This window comes from Lampris incognitus, chromosome 12, assembly GCF_029633865.1.
Source record: "Lampris incognitus isolate fLamInc1 chromosome 12, fLamInc1.hap2, whole genome shotgun sequence".
In the NCBI taxonomy this organism is placed as follows: domain Eukaryota; kingdom Metazoa; phylum Chordata; class Actinopteri; order Lampriformes; family Lampridae; genus Lampris; species Lampris incognitus.
This window is the reverse complement of record NC_079222.1, coordinates 32934359-32951232: the sequence shown is the minus strand read 5'-3', so window position 1 is coordinate 32951232 and position 16874 is coordinate 32934359.

Sequence of the window (16874 nt, the reverse complement as noted above, 5' to 3'; positions counted from 1 at the left end):
GTAAGTGCTTCATGTTGGGGTAGTATCTCTTGGCCTCTACAACTTGGTGGGAGACTATGATGATTACAGTTTTGTGAAAAACACACTCAGATCACTTCAAATTGAGGCATTGGTGAGTCTTGAATACATAAGTGCTTCTCTTTGGGGTTCTCTCAGTTGTACTCAACATATCGATAATTGTACATCTAAAGCACAAAGTAGAAAGTGCTATCAAGTTAGAGTTTGGTTCTGTGCTGGAAGAACTGACATTTTCCGCAAACTTTATGGCAATCTTTACAAAGGCTCTCACAGTTTGTAATGTATAGTGCTTTTTATGGTCAAATTTAGCAGATCTTCTTTTCTCACAGATGGTTATAAATTTGGAAACAGAATTTAGTCCGTGAGTCATCACAAGATTGAAAACATCCAAAGAAGGATTACAATTGTTGACTAACTGACCTTCCTTTGAACAGTCCTGCCTTGATGAAGGTGATTACCCAAGAAATGGCCGACCATCAGGTTAAAAATCTAGAACAATTGACAATTCATCATCCAAACGTTGGAACTTGAGATGTAAATGAGACTGACACGGTTGTTTGAATGCTCCGAGTATATAACATGGTCAACTCACTGAAGCAAAGAAACTCAGGGGAAGACTTGATGGTGAACGACCACAGCCTTGGGCTTGAGTAAGTAGAAACACAATTATTAAGACAAATGTCAAGATGACTGCCCTAACTTCAGCATTGACTTGAACTTAACGGACAGTAAGTGCGATACGTTGGGGTAGTTGTACTTGACCGGCGCGACATGCGAGAATACTATGCCGATTTAAGTTTGTCAAACTCTCAGATCACTTCAAATTGAGGCATTGCTGAGTATTGATTTCACAAGTGCTTCTCTTTGGGGTTGTCTTAGATGTGCTCAGCGGCAATAATCATACTTTTGAAAACATATGAAAAACGATAAGAGTGATACCAACGGTTCAATATAAATATACCCAAGACGCATTGAAAATGTGTCCTTGATATTGCTCTAACTGATGCTCTGACAATGCTTGTTCACACAGTAAGTGCTTCATGTTGGGGTAGTCGCAAAGACACATAGCTTCAGTCGCAAAAGGACAAATTCCCATGTTTCTCTGTTGGGGTTGTTTTGCTTGACCAGGGCGACATGACAGAAGACTATGCTGATTATAAGTTTGTCGAACACTCGGGCTACAAGGCTACAATCTTGGGGTGGAAGTGATGATAAACCGCTTAAATATGTTCTACCCTTACACAGGATTGGTCGCTGATATTACCCTAATATAAGCACTAACAATACGGTTTACTTCTGTAAGTGCTTCATGTTGGGGTAGTATCTCTTGGCCTCTACAACTTGGTGGGAGACTATGATGATTACAGTTTTGTGAAAAACACACTCAGATCACTTCAAATTGAGGCATTGGTGAGTCTTGAATACATAAGTGCTTCTCTTTGGGGTTCTCTCAGTTGTACTCAACATATCGATAATTGTACATCTAAAGCACAAAGTAGAAAGTGCTATCAAGTTAGAGTTTGGTTCTGTGCTGGAAGAACTGACATTTTCCGCAAACTTTATGGCAATCTTTACAAAGGCTCTCACAGTTTGTAATGTATAGTGCTTTTTATGGTCAAATTTAGCAGATCTTCTCTTCTCACAGATGGTTATAAATTTGGAAACAGAATTTAGTCCGTGAGTCATCACAAGATTGAAAACATCCAAAGAAGGATTACAATTGTTGACTAACTGACCTTCCTTTGAACAGTCCTGCCTTGATGAAGGTGATTACCCAAGAAATGGCCGACCATCAGGTTAAAAATCTAGAACAATTGACAATTCATCATCCAAACGTTGGAACTTGAGATGTAAATGAGACTGACACGGTTGTTTGAATGCTCCGAGTATATAACATGGTCAACTCACTGAAGCAAAGAAACTCAGGGGAAGACTTGATGGTGAACGACCACAGCCTTGGGCTTGAGTAAGTAGAAAAACAATTATTAAGACAAATGTCAAGATGACTGCCCTAACTTCAGCATTGACTTGAACTTAACGAACAGTAAGTGCGATACGTTGGGGTAGTTGTACTTGACCGGCGCGACATGCGAGAATACTATGCCGATTTAAGTTTGTCAAACTCTCAGATCACTTCGAATTGAGGCATTGCTGAGTATTGATTTCACAAGTGCTTCTCTTTGGGGTTGTCTTAGATGTGCTCAGCGGCAATAATCATACTATTGAAAACATATGAAAAACGATAAGAGTGATACCAACGGTTCAATATAAATATACCCAAGACGCATTGAAAATGTGTCCTTGATATTGCTCTAACTGATGCTCTGACAATGCTTGTTCATACAGTAAGTGCTTCATGTTGGGGTAGTCGCAAAGACACATAGCTTCAGTCGCAAAAGGACAAATTTCCATGTTTCTCTGCCAAAAACCACAGTTCACCCGAGGATCGTTTACACAAGACCGCAAAACCGTCAGAATTCAACTCTAACTTAAGCCACTCTCTTATACAATATATGGTAGATATATGGTAGAAAGTGCTATCAAGTTGGGGTTTGATTCTGTGCTGGAAGAACTGACATTTTCAGCAAACTTTAAGGCAATCTTTACATTGGCATTGACAGTTTGTAACATATAGTGCCTTTTATAGTTGTGAAACTATAGCACATCTTCTCTTTTCTCAGATGATATAAGACCGACATGGGCTTTTATTTAATTCTTCCAGCATATAAAATGATCAATTCCCCGAGGGTCACAAATTCGTGGGAGTACTCGATGCTAACAGAAAACACCTTTGAGCCCGGGTAAGCAGAAAACAACGACGACAAATGTCAATACGACTCCTCTAGCATTAGCATTGACTTGAACTTAACACGATATTGCTCTAACTGATGCTCTGACAATGCTTGTTCACACAGTAAGTGCTTCATGTTGGGGTAGTCGCAAAGACACATAGCTTCAGTCGCAAAAGGACAAATTCCCATGTTTCTCTGTTGGGGTTGTTTTGCTTGACCAGGGCGACATGACAGAAGACTATGCTGATTATAAGTTTGTCGAACACTCGGGCTACAAGGCTACAATCTTGGGGTGGAAGTGATGATAAACCGCTTAAATATGTTCTACCCTTACACAGGATTGGTCGCTGATATTACCCTAATATAAGCACTAACAATACGGTTTACTTCTGTAAGTGCTTCATGTTGGGGTAGTATCTCTTGGCCTCTACAACTTGGTGGGAGACTATGATGATTACAGTTTTGTGAAAAACACACTCAGATCACTTCAAATTGAGGCATTGGTGAGTCTTGAATACATAAGTGCTTCTCTTTGGGGTTCTCTCAGTTGTACTCAACATATCGATAATTGTACATCTAAAGCACAAAGTAGAAAGTGCTATCAAGTTAGAGTTTGGTTCTGTGCTGGAAGAACTGACATTTTCCGCAAACTTTATGGCAATCTTTACAAAGGCTCTCACAGTTTGTAATGTATAGTGCTTTTTATGGTCAAATTTAGCAGATCTTCTCTTCTCACAGATGGTTATAAATTTGGAAACAGAATTTAGTCCGTGAGTCATCACAAGATTGAAAACATCCAAAGAAGGATTACAATTGTTGACTAACTGACCTTCCTTTGAACAGTCCTGCCTTGATGAAGGTGATTACCCAAGAAATGGCCGACCATCAGGTTAAAAATCTAGAACAATTGACAATTCATCATCCAAACGTTGGAACTTGAGATGTAAATGAGACTGACACGGTTGTTTGAATGCTCCGAGTATATAACATGGTCAACTCACTGAAGCAAAGAAACTCAGGGGAAGACTTGATGGTGAACGACCACAGCCTTGGGCTTGAGTAAGTAGAAAAACAATTATTAAGACAAATGTCAAGATGACTGCCCTAACTTCAGCATTGACTTGAACTTAACGAACAGTAAGTGCGATACGTTGGGGTAGTTGTACTTGACCGGCGCGACATGCGAGAATACTATGCCGATTTAAGTTTGTCAAACTCTCAGATCACTTCGAATTGAGGCATTGCTGAGTATTGATTTCACAAGTGCTTCTCTTTGGGGTTGTCTTAGATGTGCTCAGCGGCAATAATCATACTTTTGAAAACATATGAAAAACGATAAGAGTGATACCAACGGTTCAATATAAATATACCCAAGACGCATTGAAAATGTGTCCTTGATATTGCTCTAACTGATGCTCTGACAATGCTTGTTCACACAGTAAGTGCTTCATGTTGGGGTAGTCGCAAAGACACATAGCTTCAGTCGCAAAAGGACAAATTCCCATGTTTCTCTGTTGGGGTTGTTTTGCTTGACCAGGGCGACATGACAGAAGACTATGCTGATTATAAGTTTGTCGAACACTCGGGCTACAAGGCTACAATCTTGGGGTGGAAGTGATGATAAACCGCTTAAATATGTTCTACCCTTACACAGGATTGGTCGCTGATATTACCCTAATATAAGCACTAACAATACGGTTTACTTCTGTAAGTGCTTCATGTTGGGGTAGTATCTCTTGGCCTCTACAACTTGGTGGGAGACTATGATGATTACAGTTTTGTGAAAAACACTCTCAGATCACTTCAAATTGAGGCATTGGTGAGTCTTGAATACATAAGTGCTTCTCTTTGGGGTTCTCTCAGTTGTACTCAACATATCGATAATTGTACATCTAAAGCACAAAGTAGAAAGTGCTGTCAAGTTAGAGTTTGGTTCTGTGCTGGAAGAACTGACATTTTCCGCAAACTTTATGGCAATCTTTACAAAGGCTCTCACAGTTTGTAATGTATAGTGCTTTTTATGGTCAAATTTAGCAGATCTTCTCTTCTCACAGATGGTTATAAATTTGGAAACAGAATTTAGTCCGTGAGTCATCACAAGATTGAAAACATCCAAAGAAGGATTACAATTGTTGACTAACTGACCTTCCTTTGAACAGTCCTGCCTTGATGAAGGTGATTACCCAAGAAATGGCCGACCATCAGGTTAAAAATCTAGAACAATTGACAAATCATCATCCAAACGTTGGAACTTGAGATGTAAATGAGACTGACACGGTTGTTTGAATGCTTCAAGTATATAAAATGATCAACTCACTGAAGCAAAGAAACTCAGGGGAAGACTTGATGGTGAACGACCACAGCCTTGGGCTTGAGTAAGTAGAAACACTATTATTAAGACAAATGTCAAGATGACTGCCCTAACTTCAGCATTGACTTGAACTTAACGGACAGTAAGAACGATACGTTGGGGTAGTTGTACTTGACCGGCGCGACATGCGAGAATACTATGCCGATTTAAGTTTGTCAAACTCTCAGATCACTTCAAATTGAGGCATTGCTGAGTATTGATTTCACAAGTGCTTCTCTTTGGGGTTGTCTTAGATGTGCTCAGCGGCAATAATCATACCTTTGAAAACATATGAAAAACGATAAGAGTGATACCAACGGTTCAATATAAATATACCCAAGACGCATTGAAAATGTGTCCTTGATATTGCTCTAACTGATGCTCTGACAATGCTTGTTCACACAGTAAGTGCTTCATGTTGGGGTAGTCGCAAAGACACATAGCTTCAGTCGCAAAAGGACAAATTCCCATGTTTCTCTGTTGGGGTTGTTTTGCTTGACCAGGGCGACATGACAGAAGACTATGCTGATTATAAGTTTGTCGAACACTCGGGCTACAAGGCTACAATCTTGGGGTGGAAGTGATGATAAACCGCTTAAATATGTTCTACCCTTACACAGGATTGGTCGCTGATATTACCCTAATATAAGCACTAACAATACGGTTTACTTCTGTAAGTGCTTCATGTTGGGGTAGTATCGCTTGGCCTCTACAACTTGGTGGGAGACTATGATGATTACAGTTTTGTGAAAAACACACTCAGATCACTTCAAATTGAGGCATTGGTGAGTCTTGAATACATAAGTGCTTCTCTTTGGGGTTCTCTCAGTTGTACTCAACATATCGATAATTGTACATCTAAAGCACAAAGTAGAAAGTGCTATCAAGTTAGAGTTTGGTTCTGTGCTGGAAGAACTGACATTTTCCGCAAACTTTATGGCAATCTTTACAAAGGCTCTCACAGTTTGTAATGTATAGTGCTTTTTATGGTCAAATTTAGCAGATCTTCTCTTCTCACAGATGGTTATAAATTTGGAAACAGAATTTAGTCCGTGAGTCATCACAAGATTGAAAACATCCAAAGAAGGATTACAATTGTTGACTAACTGACCTTCCTTTGAACAGTCCTGCCTTGATGAAGGTGATTACCCAAGAAATGGCCGACCATCAGGTTAAAAATCTAGAACAATTGACAATTCATCATCCAAACGTTGGAACTTGAGATGTAAATGAGACTGACACGGTTGTTTGAATGCTTCAAGTATATAAAATGATCAACTCACTGAAGCAAAGAAACTCAGGGGAAGACTTGATGGTGAACGACCACAGCCTTGGGCTTGAGTAAGTAGAAACACAATTATTAAGACAAATGTCAAGATGACTGCCCTAACTTCAGCATTGACTTGAACTTAACGGACAGTAAGTGCGATACGTTGGGGTAGTTGTACTTGACCGGCGCGACATGCGAGAATACTATGCCGATTTAAGTTTGTCAAACTCTCAGATCACTTCAAATTGAGGCATTGCTGAGTATTGATTTCACAAGTGCTTCTCTTTGGGGTTGTCTTAGATGTGCTCAGCGGCAATAATCATACTTTTGAAAACATATGAAAAACGATAAGAGTGATACCAACGGTTCAATATAAATATACCCAAGACGCATTGAAAATGTGTCCTTGATATTGCTCTAACTGATGCTCTGACAATGCTTGTTCACACAGTAAGTGCTTCATGTTGGGGTAGTCGCAAAGACACATAGCTTCAGTCGCAAAAGGACAAATTCCCATGTTTCTCTGTTGGGGTTGTTTTGCTTGACCAGGGCGACATGACAGAAGACTATGCTGATTATAAGTTTGTCGAACACTCGGGCTACAAGGCTACAATCTTGGGGTGGAAGTGATGATAAACCGCTTAAATATGTTCTACCCTTACACAGGATTGGTCGCTGATATTACCCTAATATAAGCACTAACAATACGGTTTACTTCTGTAAGTGCTTCATGTTGGGGTAGTATCTCTTGGCCTCTACAACTTGGTGGGAGACTATGATGATTACAGTTTTGTGAAAAACACTCTCAGATCACTTCAAATTGAGGCATTGGTGAGTCTTGAATACATAAGTGCTTCTCTTTGGGGTTCTCTCAGTTGTACTCAACATATCGATAATTGTACATCTAAAGCACAAAGTAGAAAGTGCTGTCAAGTTAGAGTTTGGTTCTGTGCTGGAAGAACTGACATTTTACGCAAACTTTATGGCAATCTTTACAAAGGCTCTCACAGTTTGTAATGTATAGTGCTTTTTATGGTCAAATTTAGCAGATCTTCTCTTCTCACAGATGGTTATAAATTTGGAAACAGAATTTAGTCCGTGAGTCATCACAAGATTGAAAACATCCAAAGAAGGATTACAATTGTTGACTAACTGACCTTCCTTTGAACAGTCCTGCCTTGATGAAGGTGATTACCCAAGAAATGGCCGACCATCAGGTTAAAAATCTAGAACAATTGACAAATCATCATCCAAACGTTGGAACTTGAGATGTAAATGAGACTGACACGGTTGTTTGAATGCTTCAAGTATATAAAATGATCAACTCACTGAAGCAAAGAAACTCAGGGGAAGACTTGATGGTGAACGACCACAGCCTTGGGCTTGAGTAAGTAGAAACACAATTATTAAGACAAATGTCAAGATGACTGCCCTAACTTCAGCATTGACTTGAACTTAACGGACAGGAAGAACGATACGTTGGGGTAGTTGTACTTGACCGGCGCGACATGCGAGAATACGATGCCGATTTAAGTTTGTCAAACTCTCAGATCACTTCAAATTGAGGCATTGCTGAGTATTGATTTCACAAGTGCTTCTCTTTGGGGTTGTCTTAGATGTGCTCAGCGGCAATAATCTTACCTTTGAAAACATATGAAAAACGATAAGAGTGATACCAACGGTTCAATATAAATATACCCAAGACGCATTGAAAATGTGACCTTGATATTGCTCTAACTGATGCTCTGACAATGCTTGTTCACACAGTAAGTGCTTCATGTTGGGGTAGTCGCAAAGACACATAGCTTCAGTCGCAAAAGGACAAATTCCCATGTTTCTCTGTTGGGGTTGTTTTGCTTGACCAGGGCGACATGACAGAAGACTATGCTGATTATAAGTTTGTCGAACACTCGGGCTACAAGGCTACAATCTTGGGGTGGAAGTGATGATAAACCGCTTAAATATGTTCTACCCTTACACAGGGTTGGTCGCTGATATTACCCTAATATAAGCACTAACAATACGGTTTACTTCTGTAAGTGCTTCATGTTGGGGTAGTATCTCTTGGCCACTACAACTTGGTGGGAGACTATGATGATTACAGTTTTGTGAAAAACACACTCAGATCACTTCAAATTGAGGCATTGGTGAGTCTTGAATACATAAGTGCTTCTCTTTGGGGTTCTCTCAGTTGTACTCAACATATCGATAATTGTACATCTAAAGCACAAAGTAGAAAGTGCTATCAAGTTAGAGTTTGGTTCTGTGCTGGAAGAACTGACATTTTCCGCAAACTTTATGGCAATCTTTACAAAGGCTCTCACAGTTTGTAATGTATAGTGCTTTTTATGGTCAAATTTAGCAGATCTTCTCTTCTCACAGATGGTTATAAATTTGGAAACAGAATTTAGTCCGTGAGTCATCACAAGATTGAAAACATCCAAAGAAGGATTACAATTGTTGACTAACTGACCTTCCTTTGAACAGTCCTGCCTTGATGAAGGTGATTACCCAAGAAATGGCCGACCATCAGGTTAAAAATCTAGAACAATTGACAATTCATCATCCAAACGTTGGAACTTGAGATGTAAATGAGACTGACACGGTTGTTTGAATGCTCCGAGTATATAACATGGTCAACTCACTGAAGCAAAGAAACTCAGGGGAAGACTTGATGGTGAACGACCACAGCCTTGGGCTTGAGTAAGTAGAAACACAATTATTAAGACAAATGTCAAGATGACTGCCCTAACTTAAGCATTGACTTGAACTTAACGGACAGTAAGTGCGATACGTTGGGGTAGTTGTACTTGACCGGCGCGACATGCGAGAATACTATGCCGATTTAAGTTTGTCAAACTCTCAGATCACTTCAAATTGAGGCATTGCTGAGTATTGATTTCACAAGTGCTTCTCTTTGGGGTTGTCTTAGATGTGCTCAGCGGCAATAATCATACTTTTGAAAACATATGAAAAACGATAAGAGTGATACCAACGGTTCAATATAAATATACCCAAGACGCATTGAAAATGTGTCCTTGATATTGCTCTAACTGATGCTCTGACAATGCTTGTTCACACAGTAAGTGCTTCATGTTGGGGTAGTCGCAAAGACACATAGCTTCAGTCGCAAAAGGACAAATTCCCATGTTTCTCTGTTGGGGTTGTTTTGCTTGACCAGGGCGACATGACAGAAGACTATGCTGATTATAAGTTTGTCGAACACTCGGGCTACAAGGCTACAATCTTGGGGTGGAAGTGATGATAAACCGCTTAAATATGTTCTACCCTTACACAGGATTGGTCGCTGATATTACCCTAATATAAGCACTAACAATACGGTTTACTTCTGTAAGTGCTTCATGTTGGGGTAGTATCTCTTGGCCTCTACAACTTGGTGGGAGACTATGATGATTACAGTTTTGTGGAAAAACACACTCAGATCACTTCAAATTGAGGCATTGGTGAGTCTTGAATACATAAGTGCTTCTCTTTGGGGTTCTCTCAGTTGTACTCAACATATCGATAATTGTACATCTAAAGCACAAAGTAGAAAGTGCTATCAAGTTAGAGTTTGGTTCTGTGCTGGAAGAACTGACATTTTCCGCAAACTTTATGGCAATCTTTACAAAGGCTCTCACAGTTTGTAATGTATAGTGCTTTTTATGGTCAAATTTAGCAGATCTTCTCTTCTCACAGATGGTTATAAATTTGGAAACAGAATTTAGTCCGTGAGTCATCACAAGATTGAAAACATCCAAAGAAGGATTACAATTGTTGACTAACTGACCTTCCTTTGAACAGTCCTGCCTTGATGAAGGTGATTACCCAAGAAATGGCCGACCATCAGGTTAAAAATCTAGAACAATTGACAATTCATCATCCAAACGTTGGAACTTGAGATGTAAATGAGACTGACACGGTTGTTTGAATGCTCCGAGTATATAACATGGTCAACTCACTGAAGCAAAGAAACTCAGGGAAAGACTTGATGGTGAACGACCACAGCCTTGGGCTTGAGTAAGTAGAAAAACAATTATTAAGACAAATGTCAAGATGACTGCCCTAACTTCAGCATTGACTTGAACTTAACGAACAGTAAGTGCGATACGTTGGGGTAGTTGTACTTGACCGGCGCGACATGCGAGAATACTATGCCGATTTAAGTTTGTCAAACTCTCAGATCACTTCAAATTGAGGCATTGCTGAGTATTGATTTCACAAGTGCTTCTCTTTGGGGTTGTCTTAGATGTGCTCAGCGGCAATAATCATACTTTTGAAAACATATGAAAAACGATAAGAGTGATACCAACGGTTCAATATAAATATACCCAAGACGCATTGAAAATGTGTCCTTGATATTGCTCTAACTGATGCTCTGACAATGCTTGTTCACACAGTAAGTGCTTCATGTTGGGGTAGTCGCAAAGACACATAGCTTCAGTCGCAAAAGGACAAATTCCCATGTTTCTCTGTTGGGGTTGTTTTGCTTGACCAGGGCGACATGACAGAAGACTATGCTGATTATAAGTTTGTCGAACACTCGGGCTACAAGGCTACAATCTTGGGGTGGAAGTGATGATAAACCGCTTAAATATGTTCTACCCTTACACAGGATTGGTCGCTGATATTACCCTAATATAAGCACTAACAATACGGTTTACTTCTGTAAGTGCTTCATGTTGGGGTAGTATCTCTTGGCCTCTACAACTTGGTGGGAGACTATGATGATTACAGTTTTGTGAAAAACACTCTCAGATCACTTCAAATTGAGGCATTGGTGAGTCTTGAATACATAAGTGCTTCTCTTTGGGGTTCTCTCAGTTGTACTCAACATATCGATAATTGTACATCTAAAGCACAAAGTAGAAAGTGCTGTCAAGTTAGAGTTTGGTTCTGTGCTGGAAGAACTGACATTTTACGCAAACTTTATGGCAATCTTTACAAAGGCTCTCACAGTTTGTAATGTATAGTGCTTTTTATGGTCAAATTTAGCAGATCTTCTCTTCTCACAGATGGTTATAAATTTGGAAACAGAATTTAGTCCGTGAGTCATCACAAGATTGAAAACATCCAAAGAAGGATTACAATTGTTGACTAACTGACCTTCCTTTGAACAGTCCTGCCTTGATGAAGGTGATTACCCAAGAAATGGCCGACCATCAGGTTAAAAATCTAGAACAATTGACAATTCATCATCCAAACGTTGGAACTTGAGATGTAAATGAGACTGACACGGTTGTTTGAATGCTCCGAGTATATAACATGGTCAACTCACTGAAGCAAAGAAACTCAGGGGAAGACTTGATGCTGAACGACCACAGCCTTGGGCTTGAGTAAGTAGAAAAACAATTATTAAGACAAATGTCAAGATGACTGCCCTAACTTCAGCATTGACTTGAACTTAACGAACAATAAGTGCGATACGTTGGGGTAGTTGTACTTGACCGGCGCGACATGCGAGAATACTATGCCGATTTAAGTTTGTCAAACTCTCAGATCACTTCAAATTGAGGCATTGCTGAGTATTGATTTCACAAGTGCTTCTCTTTGGGGTTGTCTTAGATGTGCTCAGCGGCAATAATCATACTTTTGAAAACATATGAAAAACGATAAGAGTGATACCAACGGTTCAATATAAATATACCCAAGACGCATTGAAAATGTGTCCTTGATATTGCTCTAACTGATGCTCTGACAATGCTTGTTCACACAGTAAGTGCTTCATGTTGGGGTAGTCGCAAAGACACATAGCTTCAGTCGCAAAAGGACAAATTCCCATGTTTCTCTGTTGGGGTTGTTTTGCTTGACCAGGGCGACATGACAGAAGACTATGCTGATTATAAGTTTGTCGAACACTCGGGCTACAAGGCTACAATCTTGGGGTGGAAGTGATGATAAACCGCTTAAATATGTTCTACCCTTACACAGGATTGGTCGCTGATATTACCCTAATATAAGCACTAACAATACGGTTTACTTCTGTAAGTGCTTCATGTTGGGGTAGTATCTCTTGGCCTCTACAACTTGGTGGGAGACTATGATGATTACAGTTTTGTGAAAAACACTCTCAGATCACTTCAAATTGAGGCATTGGTGAGTCTTGAATACATAAGTGCTTCTCTTTGGGGTTCTCTCAGTTGTACTCAACATATCGATAATTGTACATCTAAAGCACAAAGTAGAAAGTGCTGTCAAGTTAGAGTTTGGTTCTGTGCTGGAAGAACTGACATTTTCCGCAAACTTTATGGCAATCTTTACAAAGGCTCTCACAGTTTGTAATGTATAGTGCTTTTTATGGTCAAATTTAGCAGATCTTCTCTTCTCACAGATGGTTATAAATTTGGAAACAGAATTTAGTCCGTGAGTCATCACAAGATTGAAAACATCCAAAGAAGGATTACAATTGTTGACTAACTGACCTTCCTTTGAACAGTCCTGCCTTGATGAAGGTGATTACCCAAGAAATGGCCGACCATCAGGTTAAAAATCTAGAACAATTGACAAATCATCATCCAAACGTTGGAACTTGAGATGTAAATGAGACTGACACGGTTGTTTGAATGCTTCAAGTATATAAAATGATCAACTCACTGAAGCAAAGAAACTCAGGGGAAGACTTGATGGTGAACGACCACAGCCTTGGGCTTGAGTAAGTAGAAACACTATTATTAAGACAAATGTCAAGATGACTGCCCTAACTTCAGCATTGACTTGAACTTAACGGACAGTAAGAACGATACGTTGGGGTAGTTGTACTTGACCGGCGCGACATGCGAGAATACTATGCCGATTTAAGTTTGTCAAACTCTCAGATCACTTCAAATTGAGGCATTGCTGAGTATTGATTTCACAAGTGCTTCTCTTTGGGGTTGTCTTAGATGTGCTCAGCGGCAATAATCATACCTTTGAAAACATATGAAAAACGATAAGAGTGATACCAACGGTTCAATATAAATATACCCAAGACGCATTGAAAATGTGTCCTTGATATTGCTCTAACTGATGCTCTGACAATGCTTGTTCACACAGTAAGTGCTTCATGTTGGGGTATTCGCAAAGACACATAGCTTCAGTCGCAAAAGGACAAATTCCCATGTTTCTCTGTTGGGGTTGTTTTGCTTGACCAGGGCGACATGACAGAAGACTATGCTGATTATAAGTTTGTCGAACACTCGGGCTACAAGGCTACAATCTTGGGGTGGAAGTGATGATAAACCGCTTAAATATGTTCTACCCTTACACAGGATTGGTCGCTGATATTACCCTAATATAAGCACTAACAATACGGTTTACTTCTGTAAGTGCTTCATGTTGGGGTAGTATCGCTTGGCCTCTACAACTTGGTGGGAGACTATGATGATTACAGTTTTGTGAAAAACACACTCAGATCACTTCAAATTGAGGCATTGGTGAGTCTTGAATACATAAGTGCTTCTCTTTGGGGTTCTCTCAGTTGTACTCAACATATCGATAATTGTACATCTAAAGCACAAAGTAGAAAGTGCTATCAAGTTAGAGTTTGGTTCTGTGCTGGAAGAACTGACATTTTCCGCAAACTTCATGGCAATCTTTACAAAGGCTCTCACAGTTTGTAATGTATAGTGCTTTTTATGGTCAAATTTAGCAGATCTTCTCTTCTCACAGATGGTTATAAATTTGGAAACAGAATTTAGTCCGTGAGTCATCACAAGATTGAAAACATCCAAAGAAGGATTACAATTGTTGACTAACTGACCTTCCTTTGAACAGTCCTGCCTTGATGAAGGTGATTACCCAAGAAATGGCCGACCATCAGGTTAAAAATCTAGAACAATTGACAATTCATCATCCAAACGTTGGAACTTGAGATGTAAATGAGACTGACACGGTTGTTTGAATGCTTCAAGTATATAAAATGATCAACTCACTGAAGCAAAGAAACTCAGGGGAAGACTTGATGGTGAACGACCACAGCCTTGGGCTTGAGTAAGTAGAAACACAATTATTAAGACAAATGTCAAGATGACTGCCCTAACTTCAGCATTGACTTGAACTTAACGGACAGTAAGTGCGATACGTTGGGGTAGTTGTACTTGACCGGCGCGACATGCGAGAATACGATGCCGATTTAAGTTTGTCAAACTCTCAGATCACTTCAAATTGAGGCATTGCTGAGTATTGATTTCACAAGTGCTTCTCTTTGGGGTTGTCTTAGATGTGCTCAGCGGCAATAATCATACTTTTGAAAACATATGAAAAACGATAAGAGTGATACCAACGGTTCAATATAAATATACCCAAGACGCATTGAAAATGTGTCCTTGATATTGCTCTAACTGATGCTCTGACAATGCTTGTTCACACAGTAAGTGCTTCATGTTGGGGTAGTCGCAAAGACACATAGCTTCAGTCGCAAAAGGACAAATTCCCATGTTTCTCTGTTGGGGTTGTTTTGCTTGACCAGGGCGACATGACAGAAGACTATGCTGATTATAAGTTTGTCGAACACTCGGGCTACAAGGCTACAATCTTGGGGTGGAAGTGATGATAAACCGCTTAAATATGTTCTACCCTTACACAGGATTGGTCGCTGATATTACCCTAATATAAGCACTAACAATACGGTTTACTTCTGTAAGTGCTTCATGTTGGGGTAGTATCGCTTGGCCTCTACAACTTGGTGGGAGACTATGATGATTACAGTTTTGTGAAAAACACTCTCAGATCACTTCAAATTGAGGCATTGGTGAGTCTTGAATACATAAGTGCTTCTCTTTGGGGTTCTCTCAGTTGTACTCAACATATCGATAATTGTACATCTAAAGCACAAAGTAGAAAGTGCTGTCAAGTTAGAGTTTGGTTCTGTGCTGGAAGAACTGACATTTTACGCAAACTTTATGGCAATCTTTACAAAGGCTCTCACAGTTTGTAATGTATAGTGCTTTTTATGGTCAAATTTAGCAGATCTTCTCTTCTCACAGATGGTTATAAATTTGGAAACAGAATTTAGTCCGTGAGTCATCACAAGATTGAAAACATCCAAAGAAGGATTACAATTGTTGACTAACTGACCTTCCTTTGAACAGTCCTGCCTTGATGAAGGTGATTACCCAAGAAATGGCCGACCATCAGGTTAAAAATCTAGAACAATTGACAAATCATCATCCAAACGTTGGAACTTGAGATGTAAATGAGACTGACACGGTTGTTTGAATGCTTCAAGTATATAAAATGATCAACTCACTGAAGCAAAGAAACTCAGGGGAAGACTTGATGGTGAACGACCACAGCCTTGGGCTTGAGTAAGTAGAAACACAATTATTAAGACAAATGTCAAGATGACTGCCCTAACTTCAGCATTGACTTGAACTTAACGGACAGTAAGTGCGATACGTTGGGGTAGTTGTACTTGACCGGCGCGACATGCGAGAATACGATGCCAATTTAAGTTTGTCAAACTCTCAGATCACTTCAAATTGAGGCATTGCTGAGTATTGATTTCACAAGTGCTTCTCTTTGGGGTTGTCTTAGATGTGCTCAGCGGCAATAATCATACTTTTGAAAACATATGAAAAACGATAAGAGTGATACCAACGGTTCAATATAAATATACCCAAGACGCATTGAAAATGTGTCCTTGATATTGCTCTAACTGATGCTCTGACAATGCTTGTTCACACAGTAAGTGCTTCATGTTGGGGTAGTCGCAAAGACACATAGCTTCAGTCGCAAAAGGACAAATTCCCATGTTTCTCTGTTGGGGTTGTTTTGCTTGACCAGGGCGACATGACAGAAGACTATGCTGATTATAAGTTTGTCGAACACTCGGGCTACAAGGCTACAATCTTGGGGTGGAAGTGATGATAAACCGCTTAAATATGTTCTACCCTTACACAGGATTGGTCGCTGATATTACCCTAATATAAGCACTAACAATACGGTTTACTTCTGTAAGTGCTTCATGTTGGGGTAGTATCTCTTGGCCACTACAACTTGGTGGGAGACTATGATGATTACAGTTTTGTGAAAAACACACTCAGATCACTTCAAATTGAGGCATTGGTGAGTCTTGAATACATAAGTGCTTCTCTTTGGGGTTCTCTCAGTTGTACTCAACATATCGATAATTGTACATCTAAAGCACAAAGTAGAAAGTGCTATCAAGTTAGAGTTTGGTTCTGTGCTGGAAGAACTGACATTTTCCGCAAACTTTATGGCAATCTTTACAAAGGCTCTCACAGTTTGTAATGTATAGTGCTTTTTATGGTCAAATTTAGCAGATCTTCTCTTCTCACAGATGGTTATAAATTTGGAAACAGAATTTAGTCCGTGAGTCATCACAAGATTGAAAACATCCAAAGAAGGATTACAATTGTTGACTAACTGACCTTCCTTTGAACAGTCCTGCCTTGATGAAGGTGATTACCCAAGAAATGGCCGACCATCAGGTTAAAAATCTAGA